Raw genomic sequence first — 12291 nt, 5'->3', positions numbered from 1 at the left:
CCAGCCAGTCTCCCATGCTGGTACTTGCCCAGCCTCAAGCTGCTTTGCATTTGCGATCTGAAGAGGGCAGGCACATTCAGCTTAGAGTGACCGTTGACAGATAGTTAGCACCAGTGCGGGTCTTTTCAAGCGGAAAAAAATCGTAAGGGTAAGCTTTGATAAAAACAAAAAGCACATCAACGGTACCAGGGATTCCCAGCCAGTCTCCCATGCTGGTACTTGCCCAGCCTCAAGCTGCTTAGCATTTGCGATCTGACGAGGGCAGGCACATTCAGCTTAGAGTGGCCATTGACAGACAGTTAGCACCTGTGCGGGTCTTTTCAAGCGGAAAAAATCGTAAGTGTAAGCTTTGATAAAAACAAAACAATGTGGGAACCGTGCCAGGGATTCCCTGCCAGTCTACCAAGCTGATACTTGCCCAGCCTCAAGCTACTTTGCATTTGTGATCTGACGAAGGCAGGAACATTGAGCTTAGTGCGGCCATTGATGGATTGTTAGCAACTCCGCAAGTTTTTTCAAGAGGAAGAGAATCGTAATACAAAGCTTTGATGAAAACTAAAAAGCATGTCAACGGTACCAGGGATTCCCAGCCAGTCTCCCATGCTGGTACTTGCCCAGCCTCAAGCTGCTTTGCATTTGCGATCTGACGAGGGCAGGCACATTCAGCTTAGAGTGACCGTTGACAGATAGTTAGCACCAGTGCGGGTCTTTTCAAGCGGAAAAAAATCGTAAGGGTAAGCTTTGATAAAAACAAAAAGCACGTCAACGGTACCAGGGATTCCCAGCCAGTCTCCCATGCTGGTACTTGCCCAGCCTCAAGCTGCTTTGCATTTGCGATCTGACGAGGGAAGGCACATTCAGCTTAGAGTGACCATTGACAGATCGTTAGCACCAGTGCGGGTCTTTTCAAGCGGAAAAAAATCGTAAGGGTAAGCTTTGATAAAAACAAAAAGCACGTCAGCGGTACCAGGGATTCCCAGCCAGTGTCCCATGCTGGTACTTGCCCAGCCTCAAGCTGCTTAGCATTTGCGATCTGACGAGAGCAGGCACATTCAGCTTAGAGTGGCCATTGACAGATAGTGAGCAACTCTGCGGGCCTTTTCAAGAGGAATAGAATCGTAAGGGTAAGCTTTGATGAAAAAAAAGAAACGTCAATGGCACCAGGGATTCCCAGCCAGTCTCCCATGCTGGTACTTGCCCAGCCTCAAGCTGCTTTGCATTTGCGATCTGACGAGGGCAGGCACATTCAGCTTAGAGTGGCCATTGACAGACAGTTAGCACCTGTGCGGGTCTTTTCAAGCGGAAAAAATCGTAAGTGTAAGCTTTGATAAAAACAAAACAATGTGGGAACCGTGCCAGGGATTCCCTGCCAGTCTACCAAGCTGATACTTGCCCAGCCTCAAGCTACTATGCATTTGTGATCTGACGAAGGCAGGAACATTGAGCTTAGTGCGGCCATTGATGGATTGTTAGCAACTCCGCAAGTTTTTTCAAGAGGAAGAGAATCGTAATACAAAGCTTTGATGAAAACTAAAAAGCATGTCAACGGTACCAGGGATTCCCAGCCAGTCTCCCATGCTGGTACTTGCCCAGCCTCAAGCTGCTTTGCATTTGCGATCCGACGAGGGCAGGCACATTCAGCTTAGAGTGACCGTTGACAGATAGTTACCACCAGTGCGGGTCTTTTCAAGCGGAAAAAAATCGTAAGGGTAAGCTTTGATAAAAACAAAAAGCACGTCAACGGTACCAGGGATTCCCAGCCAGTCTCCCATGCTGGTACTTGCCCAGCCTCAAGCTGCTTTGCATTTGCGATCTGACGAGGGCAGGCACATTCAGCTTAGAGTGACCATTGACAGATCGTTAGCACCAGTGCGGGTCTTTTCAAGCGGAAAAAAATCGTAAGGGTAAGCTTTGATAAAAACAAAAAGCACGTCAACGGTACCAGGGATTCCCAGCCAGTCTCCCATGCTGGTACTTGCCCAGCCTCAAGCTGCTTAGCATTTGCGATCTGACGAGAGCAGGCACATTCAGCTTAGAGTGGCCATTGACAGATAGTGAGCAACTCTGCGGGCCTTTTCAAGAGGAATAGAATCGTAAGGGTAAGCTTTGATGAAAAAAAAAGCAACGTCAATGGCACCAGGGATTCCCAGCCAGTCTCCCATGCTGGTACTTGCCCAGCCTCAAGCTGCTTTGCATTTGCGATCTGACGAGGGCAGGCACATTCAGCTTAGAGTGGCCATTGACAGACAGTTAGCACCTGTGCGGGTCTTTTCAAGCGGAAAAAATCGTAAGTGTAAGCTTTGATAAAAACAAAACAATGTGGGAACCGTGCCAGGGATTCCCTGCCAGTCTACCAAGCTGATACTTGCCCAGCCTCAAGCTACTTTGCATTTGTGATCTGACGAAGGCAGGAACATTGAGCTTAGTGCGGCCATTGATGGATTGTTAGCAACTCCGCAAGTTTTTTCAAGAGGAAGAGAATCGTAATACAAAGCTTTGATGAAAACTAAAAAGCATGTCAACGGTACCAGGAATTCCCAGCCAGTCTCCCATGCTGGTACTTGCCCAGCCTCAAGTAGCTCAGCATTTGCGATCTGACGAGGGCAGGCCCATTCAGCATAAAGAAGTAATTGACAGATAGGTCTGTAGCACAAATTTGGGTCTTTTCAAGCGGCAAAAAATCGTAAGGGTAAGCTTTGATAAAAACAAAAAGCACGTTAACGGTACCAGGGATTCCCAGCCAGTCTCCCATGCTGGTACTTGCCCAGCCTCAAGCTGCTTTGCATTTGCGATCTGACGAGGGCAGGCACATTCAGCTTAGAGTGACCGTTAACAGATAGTTAGCACCAGTGCGGGTCTTTTCAAGCGGAAAAAAATCGTAAGGGTAAGCTTTGATAAAAACAAAAAGCACGTCAACGGTACCAGGGATTCCCAGCCAGTCTCCCATGCTGGTACTTGCCCAGCCTCAAGCTGCTTTACATTTGCGATCTGACGAGGGCAGGCACATTCAGCTTAGAGTGACCGTTGACAGATAGTTAGCACCAGTGCGGGTCTTTTCAAGCGGAAAAAAATCGTAAGGGTAAGCTTTGATAAAAACAAAAAGCACGTCAACGGTACCAGGGATTCCCAGCCAGTCTCCCATGCTGGTACTTGCCCAGCCTCAAGCTGCTTTGCAATTGCGATCTGACGAGGGCAGGCACATTCAGCTTAGAGTGACCGTTGACAGATAGTTAGCACCAGTGCGGGTCTTTTCAAGCGGAAAAAAATCGTAAGGGTAAGCTTTGATAAAAACAAAAAGCACGTCAACGGTACCAGGGATTCCCAGCCAGTCTCCCATGCTGGTACTTGCCCAGCCTCAAGCTGCTTTGTATTTGCGATTTGACAAGGGCAGGCACATTCAGCTTAGAGTGACCATTGACAGATCGTTAGCACCAGTGCGGGTCTTTTCAAGCGGAAAAAAATCGTAAGGGTAAGCTTTGATAAAAACAAAAAGCACGTTAGCGGTACCAGGGATTCCCAGCCAGTCTCCCATGCTGGTACTTGCCCAGCCTCAAGCTGCTTAGCATTTGCGATCTGACGAGAGCAGGCACATTCAGCTTAGAGTGGCCATTGACAGATAGTGAGTAACTCTGCGGGCCTTTTCAAGAGGAATAGAATCGTAAGGGTAAGCTTTGATGAAAAAAAAAGAAACGTCAATGGCACCAGGGATTCCCAGCCAGTCTCCCATGCTGGTACTTGCCCAGCCTCAAGCTGCTTTGCATTTGCTATCTGACGAGGGCAGGCACATTCAGCTTAGAGTGGCCATTGACAGACAGTTAGCACCTGTGCGGGTCTTTTCAAGCGGAAAAAATCGTAAGTGTAAGCTTTGATAAAAACAAAACAATGTGGGAACCGTGCCAGGGATTCCCTGCCAGTCTACCAAGCTGATACTTGCCCAGTCTCAAGCTACTTTGCATTTGTGATCTGACGAAGGCAGGAACATTGAGCTTAGTGCGGCCATTGATGGATTGTTAGCAACTCCGCAAGTTTTTTCAAGAGGAAGAGAATCGTAATACAAAGCTTTGATGAAAACTAAAAAGCATGTCAACGGTACCAGGGATTCCCAGCCAGTCTCCCATGCTGGTACTTGCCCAGCCTCAAGCTGCTTTGCATTTGCGATCTGACGAGGGCAGGCACATTCAGCTTAGAGTGACCGTTGACAGATAGTTAGCACCAGTGCGGGTCTTTTCAAGCGGAAAAAAATCGTAAGGGTAAGCTTTGATAAAAACAAAAAGCACGTCAACGGTACCAGGGATTCCCAGCCAGTCTCCCATGCTGGTACTTGCCCAGCCTCAAGCTGCTTTGCATTTGCGATCTGACGAGGGCAGGCACATTCAGCTTAGAGTGACCGTTGACAGATAGTTAGCACCAGTGCGGGTCTTTTCAAGCGGAAAAAAATCGTAAGGGTAAGCTTTGATAAAAACAAAAAGCACGTCAACGGTACCAGGGATTCCCAGCCAGTCTCCCATGCTGGTACTTGCCCAGCCTCAAGCTGCTTTGCATTTGCGATCTGAAGAGGGCAGGCACATTCAGCTTAGAGTGACCGTTGACAGATAATTAGCACCAGTGCGGGTCTTTTCAAGCGGAAAAAAATCGTAAGGGTAAGCTTTGATAAAAACAAAAAGCACGTCAACGGTACCAGGGATTCCCAGCCAGTCTCCCATGCTGGTACTTGCCCAGCCTCAAGCTGCTTAGCATTTGCGATCTGACGAGAGCAGGCACATTCAGCTTAGAGTGGCCATTGACAGATAGTGAGCAACTCTGCGGGCCTTTTCAAGAGGAATAGAATCGTAAGGGTAAGCTTTGATGAAAAAAAAAGAAACGTCAATGGCACCAGGGATTCCCAGCCAGTCTCCCATGCTGGTACTTGCCCAGCCTCAAGCTGCTTTGCATTTGCGATCTGACGAGGGCAGGCACATTCAGCTTAGAGTGGCCATTGACAGACAGTTAGCACCTGTGCGGGTCTTTTCAAGCGGAAAAAATCGTAAGTGTAAGCTTTGATAAAAACAAAACAATGTGGGAACCGTGCCAGGGATTCCCTGCCAGTCTACCAAGCTGATACTTGCCCAGCCTCAAGCTACTTTGCATTTGTGATCTGACGAAGGCAGGAACATTGAGCTTAGTGCGGCCATTGATGGATTGTTAGCAACTCCGCAAGTTTTTTCAAGAGGAAGAGAATCGTAATACAAAGCTTTGATGAAAACTAAAAAGCATGTCAACGGTACCAGGAATTCCCAGCCAGTCTCCCATGCTGGTACTTGCCCAGCCTCAAGTAGCTCAGCATTTGCGATCTGACGAGGGCAGGCCCATTCAGAATAAAGAAGTAATTGACAGATAGGTCTGTAGCACAAATTTGGGTCTTTTCAAGCGGCAAAAAATCGTAAGGGTAAGCTTTGATAAAAACAAAAAGCACGTTAACGGTACCAGGGATTCCCAGCCAGTCTCCCATGCTGGTACTTGCCCAGCCTCAAGCTGCTTTGCATTTGCGATCTGACGAGGGCAGGCACATTCAGCTTAGAGTGACCGTTGACAGATAGTTAGCACCAGTGCGGGTCTTTTCAAGCGGAAAAAAATCGTAAGGGTAAGCTTTGATAAAAACAAAAAGCACGTCAACGGTACCAGGGATTCCCAGCCAGTCTCCCATGCTGGTACTTGCCCAGCCTCAAGCTGCTTTGCATTTGCGATCTGACGAGGGCAGGCACATTCAGTTTAGAGTGACCGTTGACAGATAGTTAGCACCAGTGCGGGTCTTTTCAAGCGGAAAAAAATCGTAAGGGTAAGCTTTGATAAAAACAAAAAGCACGTCAACGGTACCAGGGATTCCCAGCCAGTCTCCCATGCTGGTACTTGCCCAGCCTCAAGCTGCTTTGCATTTGCGATCTGACGAGGGCAGGCACATTCAGCTTAGAGTGACCGTTGACAGATAGTTAGCACCAGTGCGGGTCTTTTCAAGCGGAAAAAAATCGTAAGGGTAAGCTTTGATAAAAACAAAAAGCACGTCAACGGCACCAGGGATTCCCAGCCAGTCTCCCATGCTGGTACTTGCCCAGCCTCAAGCTGCTTTGCATTTGCGATCTGACGAGGGCAGGCACATTCAGCTTAGAGTGGCCATTGACAGACAGTTAGCACCTGTGCGGGTCTTTTCAAGCGGAAAAAATCGTAAGTGTAAGCTTTGATAAAAACAAAACAATGTGGGAACCGTGCCAGGGATTCCCTGCCAGTCTACCAAGCTGATACTTGCCCAGCCTCAAGCTACTTTGCATTTGTGATCTGACGAAGGCAGGAACATTGAGCTTAGTGCGGCCATTGATGGATTGTTAGCAACTCCGCAAGTTTTTTCAAGAGGAAGAGAATCGTAATACAAAGCTTTGATGAAAACTAAAAAGCATGTCAACGGTACCAGGGATTCCCAGCCAGTCTCCCATGCTGGTACTTGCCCAGCCTCAAGCTGCTTTGCATTTGCGATCTGACGAGGGCAGGCACATTCAGCTTAGAGTGACCATTGACAGATCGTTAGCACCAGTGCGGGTCTTTTCAAGCGGAAAAAAATCGTAAGGGTAAGCTTTGATAAAAACAAAAAGCACGTCAACGGTACCAGGGATTCCCAGCCAGTCTCCCATGCTGGTACTTGCCCAGCCTCAAGCTGCTTTGCATTTGTGATCTGACGAGGGCAGGCACATTCAGCTTAGAGTGACCATTGACAGATCGTTAGCACCAGTGCGGGTCTTTTCAAGCGGAAAAAAATCGTAAGGGTAAGCTTTGATAAAAACAAAAAGCACGTCAGCGGTACCAGGGATTCCCAGCCAGTCTCCCATGCTGGTACTTGCCCAGCCTCAAGCTGCTTAGCATTTGCGATCTGACGAGAGCAGGCACATTCAGCTTAGAGTGGCCATTGACAGATAGTGAGCAACTCTGCGGGCCTTTTCAAGAGGAATAGAATCGTAAGGGTAAGCTTTGATGAAAAAAAAAGAAACGTCAATGGCACCAGGGATTCCCAGCCAGTCTCAAGCTGCTTTGCATTTGCGATCTGACGAGGGCAGGCACATTCAGCTTAGAGTGGCCATTGACAGACAGTTAGCACCTGTGCGGGTCTTTTCAAGCGGAAAAAATCGTAAGTGTAAGCTTTGATAAAAACAAAACAATGTGGGAACCGTGCCAGGGATTCCCTGCCAGTCTACCAAGCTGATACTTGCCCAGCCTCAAGCTACTTTGCATTTGTGATCTGACGAAGGCAGGAACATTGAGCTTAGTGCGGCCATTGATGGATTGTTAGCAACTCCGCAAGTTTTTTCAAGAGGAAGAGAATCGTAATACAAAGCTTTGATGAAAACTAAAAAGCATGTCAACGGTACCAGGGATTCCCAGCCAGTCTCCCATGCTGGTACTTGCCCAGCCTCAAGCTGCTTTGCATTTGCGATCTGACGAGGGCAGGCACATTCAGCTTAGAGTGACCGTTGACAGATAGTTAGCACCAGTGCGGGTCTTTTCAAGCGGAAAAAAATCGTAAGGGTAAGCTTTGATAAAAACAAAAAGCACGTCAACGGTACCAGGGATTCCCAGCCAGTCTCCCATGCTGGTACTTGCCCAGCCTCAAGCTGCTTTGCATTTGCGATCTGACGAGGGCAGGCACATTCAGCTTAGAGTGACCATTGACAGATCGTTAGCACCAGTGCGGGTCTTTTCAAGCGGAAAAAAATCGTAAGGGTAAGCTTTGATAAAAACAAAAAGCACGTCAACGGTACCAGGGATTCCCAGCCAGTCTCCCATGCTGGTACTTGCCCAGCCTCAAGCTGCTTAGCATTTGCGATCTGACGAGAGCAGGCACATTCAGCTTAGAGTGGCCATTGACAGATAGTGAGCAACTCTGCGGGCCTTTTCAAGAGGAATAGAATCGTAAGGGTAAGCTTTGATGAAAAAAAAAGAAACGTCAATTGCACCAGGGATTCCCAGCCAGTCTCCCATGCTGGTACTTGCCCAGCCTCAAGCTGCTTTGCATTTGCGATCTGACGAGGGCAGGCACATTCAGCTTAGAGTGGCCATTGACAGACAGTTAGCACCTGTGCGGGTCTTTTCAAGCGGAAAAAATCGTAAGTGTAAGCTTTGATAAAAACAAAACAATGTGGGAACCGTGCCAGGGATTCCCTGCCAGTCTACCAAGCTGATACTTGCCCAGCCTCAAGCTACTTTGCATTTGTGATCTGACGAAGGCAGGAACATTGAGCTTAGTGCGGCCATTGATGGATTGTTAGCAACTCCGCAAGTTTTTTCAAGAGGAAGAGAATCGTAATACAAAGCTTTGATGAAAACTAAAAAGCATGTCAACGGTACCAGGGATTCCCAGCCAGTCTCCCATGCTGGTACTTGCCCAGCCTCAAGCTGCTTTGCATTTGCGATCTGACGAGGGCAGGCACATTCAGCTTAGAGTGACCGTTGACAGATAGTTAGCACCAGTGCGGGTCTTTTCAAGCGGAAAAAAATCGTAAGGGTAAGCTTTGATAAAAACAAAAAGCACGTCAACGGTACCAGGGATTCCCAGCCAGTCTCCCATGCTGGTACTTGCCCAGCCTCAAGCTGCTTTGCATTTGCGATCTGACGAGGGCAGGCACATTCAGCTTAGAGTGACCATTGACAGATCGTTAGCACCAGTGCGGGTCTTTTCAAGCGGAAAAAAATCGTAAGGGTAAGCTTTGATAAAAACAAAAAGCACGTCAACGGTACCAGGGATTCCCAGCCAGTCTCCCATGCTGGTACTTGCCCAGCCTCAAGCTGCTTAGCATTTGCGATCTGACGAGAGCAGGCACATTCAGCTTAGAGTGGCCATTGACAGATAGTGAGCAACTCTGCGGGCCTTTTCAAGAGGAATAGAATCGTAAGGGTAAGCTTTGATGAAAAAAAAAGAAACGTCAATTGCACCAGGGATTCCCAGCCAGTCTCCCATGCTGGTACTTGCCCAGCCTCAAGCTGCTTTGCATTTGCAATCTGACGAGGGCAGGCACATTCAGCTTAGAGTGGCCATTGACAGACAGTTAGCACCTGTGCGGGTCTTTTCAAGCGGAAAAAATCGTAAGTGTAAGCTTTGATAAAAACAAAACAATGTGGGAACCGTGCCAGGGATTCCCTGCCAGTCTACCAAGCTGATACTTGCCCAGTCTCAAGCTACTTTGCATTTGTGATCTGACGAAGGCAGGAACATTGAGCTTAGTGCGGCCATTGATGGATTGTTAGCAACTCCGCAAGTTTTTTCAAGAGGAAGAGAATCGTAATACAAAGCTTTGATGAAAACTAAAAAGCATGTCAACGGTACCAGGGATTCCCAGCCAGTCTCCCATGCTGGTACTTGCCCAGCCTCAAGCTGCTTTGCATTTGCGATCTGACGAGGGCAGGCACATTCAGCTTAGAGTGACCGTTGACAGAGAGTTAGCACCAGTGCGGGTCTTTTCAAGCGGAAAAAAATCGTAAGGGTAAGCTTTGATAAAAACAAAAAGCACGTCAACGGTACCAGGGATTCCCAGCCAGTCTCCCATGCTGGTACTTGCCCAGCCTCAAGCTGCTTTGCATTTGCGATCTGACGAGGGCAGGCACATTCAGCTTAGAGTGACCGTTGACAGATAGTTAGCACCAGTGCGGGTCTTTTCAAGCGGAAAAAAATCGTAAGGGTAAGCTTTGATAAAAACAAAAAGCACGTCAACGGTACCAGGGATTCCCAGCCAGTCTCCCATGCTGGTACTTGCCCAGCCTCAAGCTGCTTTGCATTTGCGATCTGAAGAGGGCAGGCACATTCAGCTTAGAGTGACCGTTGACAGATAATTAGCACCAGTGCGGGTCTTTTCAAGCGGAAAAAAATCGTAAGGGTAAGCTTTGATAAAAACAAAAAGCACGTCAACGGTACCAGGGATTCCCAGCCAGTCTCCCATGCTGGTACTTGCCCAGCCTCAAGCTGCTTAGCATTTGCGATCTGACGAGAGCAGGCACATTCAGCTTAGAGTGGCCATTGACAGATAGTGAGCAACTCTGCGGGCCTTTTCAAGAGGAATAGAATCGTAAGGGTAAGCTTTGATGAAAAAAAAAGAAACGTCAATGGCACCAGGGATTCCCAGCCAGTCTCCCATGCTGGTACTTGCCCAGCCTCAAGCTGCTTTGCATTTGCGATCTGACGAGGGCAGGCACATTCAGCTTAGAGTGGCCATTGACAGACAGTTAGCACCTGTGCGGGTCTTTTCAAGCGGAAAAAATCGTAAGTGTAAGCTTTGATAAAAACAAAACAATGTGGGAACCGTGCCAGGGATTCCCTGCCAGTCTACCAAGCTGATACTTGCCCAGCCTCAAGCTACTTTGCATTTGTGATCTGACGAAGGCAGGAACATTGAGCTTAGTGCGGCCATTGATGGATTGTTAGCAACTCCGCAAGTTTTTTCAAGAGGAAGAGAATCGTAATACAAAGCTTTGATGAAAACTAAAAAGCATGTCAACGGTACCAGGAATTCCCAGCCAGTCTCCCATGCTGGTACTTGCCCAGCCTCAAGTAGCTCAGCATTTGCGATCTGACGAGGGCAGGCCCATTCAGAATAAAGAAGTAATTGACAGATAGGTCTGTAGCACAAATTTGGGTCTTTTCAAGCGGCAAAAAATCGTAAGGGTAAGCTTTGATAAAAACAAAAAGCACGTTAACGGTACCAGGGATTCCCAGCCAGTCTCCCATGCTGGTACTTGCCCAGCCTCAAGCTGCTTTGCATTTGCGATCTGACGAGGGCAGGCACATTCAGCTTAGAGTGACCGTTGACAGATAGTTAGCACCAGTGCGGGTCTTTTCAAGCGGAAAAAAATCGTAAGGGTAAGCTTTGATAAAAACAAAAAGCACGTCAACGGTACCAGGGATTCCCAGCCAGTCTCCCATGCTGGTACTTGCCCAGCCTCAAGCTGCTTTGCATTTGCGATCTGACGAGGGCAGGCACATTCAGTTTAGAGTGACCGTTGACAGATAGTTAGCACCAGTGCGGGTCTTTTCAAGCGGAAAAAAATCGTAAGGGTAAGCTTTGATAAAAACAAAAAGCACGTCAACGGTACCAGGGATTCCCAGCCAGTCTCCCATGCTGGTACTTGCCCAGCCTCAAGCTGCTTTGCATTTGCGATCTGACGAGGGCAGGCACATTCAGCTTAGAGTGACCGTTGACAGATAGTTAGCACCAGTGCGGGTCTTTTCAAGCGGAAAAAAATCGTAAGGGTAAGCTTTGATAAAAACAAAAAGCACGTCAACGGCACCAGGGATTCCCAGCCAGTCTCCCATGCTGGTACTTGCCCAGCCTCAAGCTGCTTTGCATTTGCGATCTGACGAGGGCAGGCACATTCAGCTTAGAGTGGCCATTGACAGACAGTTAGCACCTGTGCGGGTCTTTTCAAGCGGAAAAAATCGTAAGTGTAAGCTTTGATAAAAACAAAACAATGTGGGAACCGTGCCAGGGATTCCCTGCCAGTCTACCAAGCTGATACTTGCCCAGCCTCAAGCTACTTTGCATTTGTGATCTGACGAAGGCAGGAACATTGAGCTTAGTGCGGCCATTGATGGATTGTTAGCAACTCCGCAAGTTTTTTCAAGAGGAAGAGAATCGTAATACAAAGCTTTGATGAAAACTAAAAAGCATGTCAACGGTACCAGGGATTCCCAGCCAGTCTCCCATGCTGGTACTTGCCCAGCCTCAAGCTGCTTTGCATTTGCGATCTGACGAGGGCAGGCACATTCAGCTTAGAGTGACCATTGACAGATCGTTAGCACCAGTGCGGGTCTTTTCAAGCGGAAAAAAATCGTAAGGGTAAGCTTTGATAAAAACAAAAAGCACGTCAACGGTACCAGGGATTCCCAGCCAGTCTCCCATGCTGGTACTTGCCCAGCCTCAAGCTGCTTTGCATTTGTGATCTGACGAGGGCAGGCACATTCAGCTTAGAGTGACCATTGACAGATCGTTAGCACCAGTGCGGGTCTTTTCAAGCGGAAAAAAATCGTAAGGGTAAGCTTTGATAAAAACAAAAAGCACGTCAGCGGTACCAGGGATTCCCAGCCAGTCTCCCATGCTGGTACTTGCCCAGCCTCAAGCTGCTTAGCATTTGCGATCTGACGAGAGCAGGCACATTCAGCTTAGAGTGGCCATTGACAGATAGTGAGCAACTCTGCGGGCCTTTTCAAGAGGAATAGAATCGTAAGGGTAAGCTTTGATGAAAAAAAAAGAAACGTCAATGGCACCAGGGATTCCCAGCCAG

General features: G+C 48.1%; 8 pseudogenes; all 8 read right to left on the bottom strand.

Moving 5' to 3' along the window:
- Positions 1 to 565: 565 nt before the first annotated feature.
- LOC138659847 (5S ribosomal RNA) lies at positions 566 to 684 on the bottom strand (annotated as a pseudogene).
- An 856-nt stretch (positions 685 to 1540) lies between these two features.
- Positions 1541 to 1659, bottom strand: LOC138659182 (5S ribosomal RNA; annotated as a pseudogene).
- A 2422-nt stretch (positions 1660 to 4081) lies between these two features.
- LOC138659846 (5S ribosomal RNA) lies at positions 4082 to 4200 on the bottom strand (annotated as a pseudogene).
- A 2227-nt stretch (positions 4201 to 6427) lies between these two features.
- LOC138658782 (5S ribosomal RNA) lies at positions 6428 to 6546 on the bottom strand (annotated as a pseudogene).
- Positions 6547 to 7379: 833 nt separating this feature from the next.
- Positions 7380 to 7498, bottom strand: LOC138659845 (5S ribosomal RNA; annotated as a pseudogene).
- Positions 7499 to 8355: 857 nt separating this feature from the next.
- LOC138659844 (5S ribosomal RNA) lies at positions 8356 to 8474 on the bottom strand (annotated as a pseudogene).
- An 857-nt stretch (positions 8475 to 9331) lies between these two features.
- Positions 9332 to 9450, bottom strand: LOC138659843 (5S ribosomal RNA; annotated as a pseudogene).
- Positions 9451 to 11677: 2227 nt separating this feature from the next.
- On the bottom strand, positions 11678 to 11796 carry LOC138658781 (5S ribosomal RNA; annotated as a pseudogene).
- Positions 11797 to 12291: the final 495 nt, after the last annotated feature.

This window comes from Ranitomeya imitator, chromosome 1, assembly GCF_032444005.1.
Source record: "Ranitomeya imitator isolate aRanImi1 chromosome 1, aRanImi1.pri, whole genome shotgun sequence".
Taxonomy (NCBI): domain Eukaryota; kingdom Metazoa; phylum Chordata; class Amphibia; order Anura; family Dendrobatidae; genus Ranitomeya; species Ranitomeya imitator.
The sequence above is the reverse complement of the archived record's forward strand: the minus strand, read 5'-3'. Positions and strand labels throughout refer to the sequence as shown.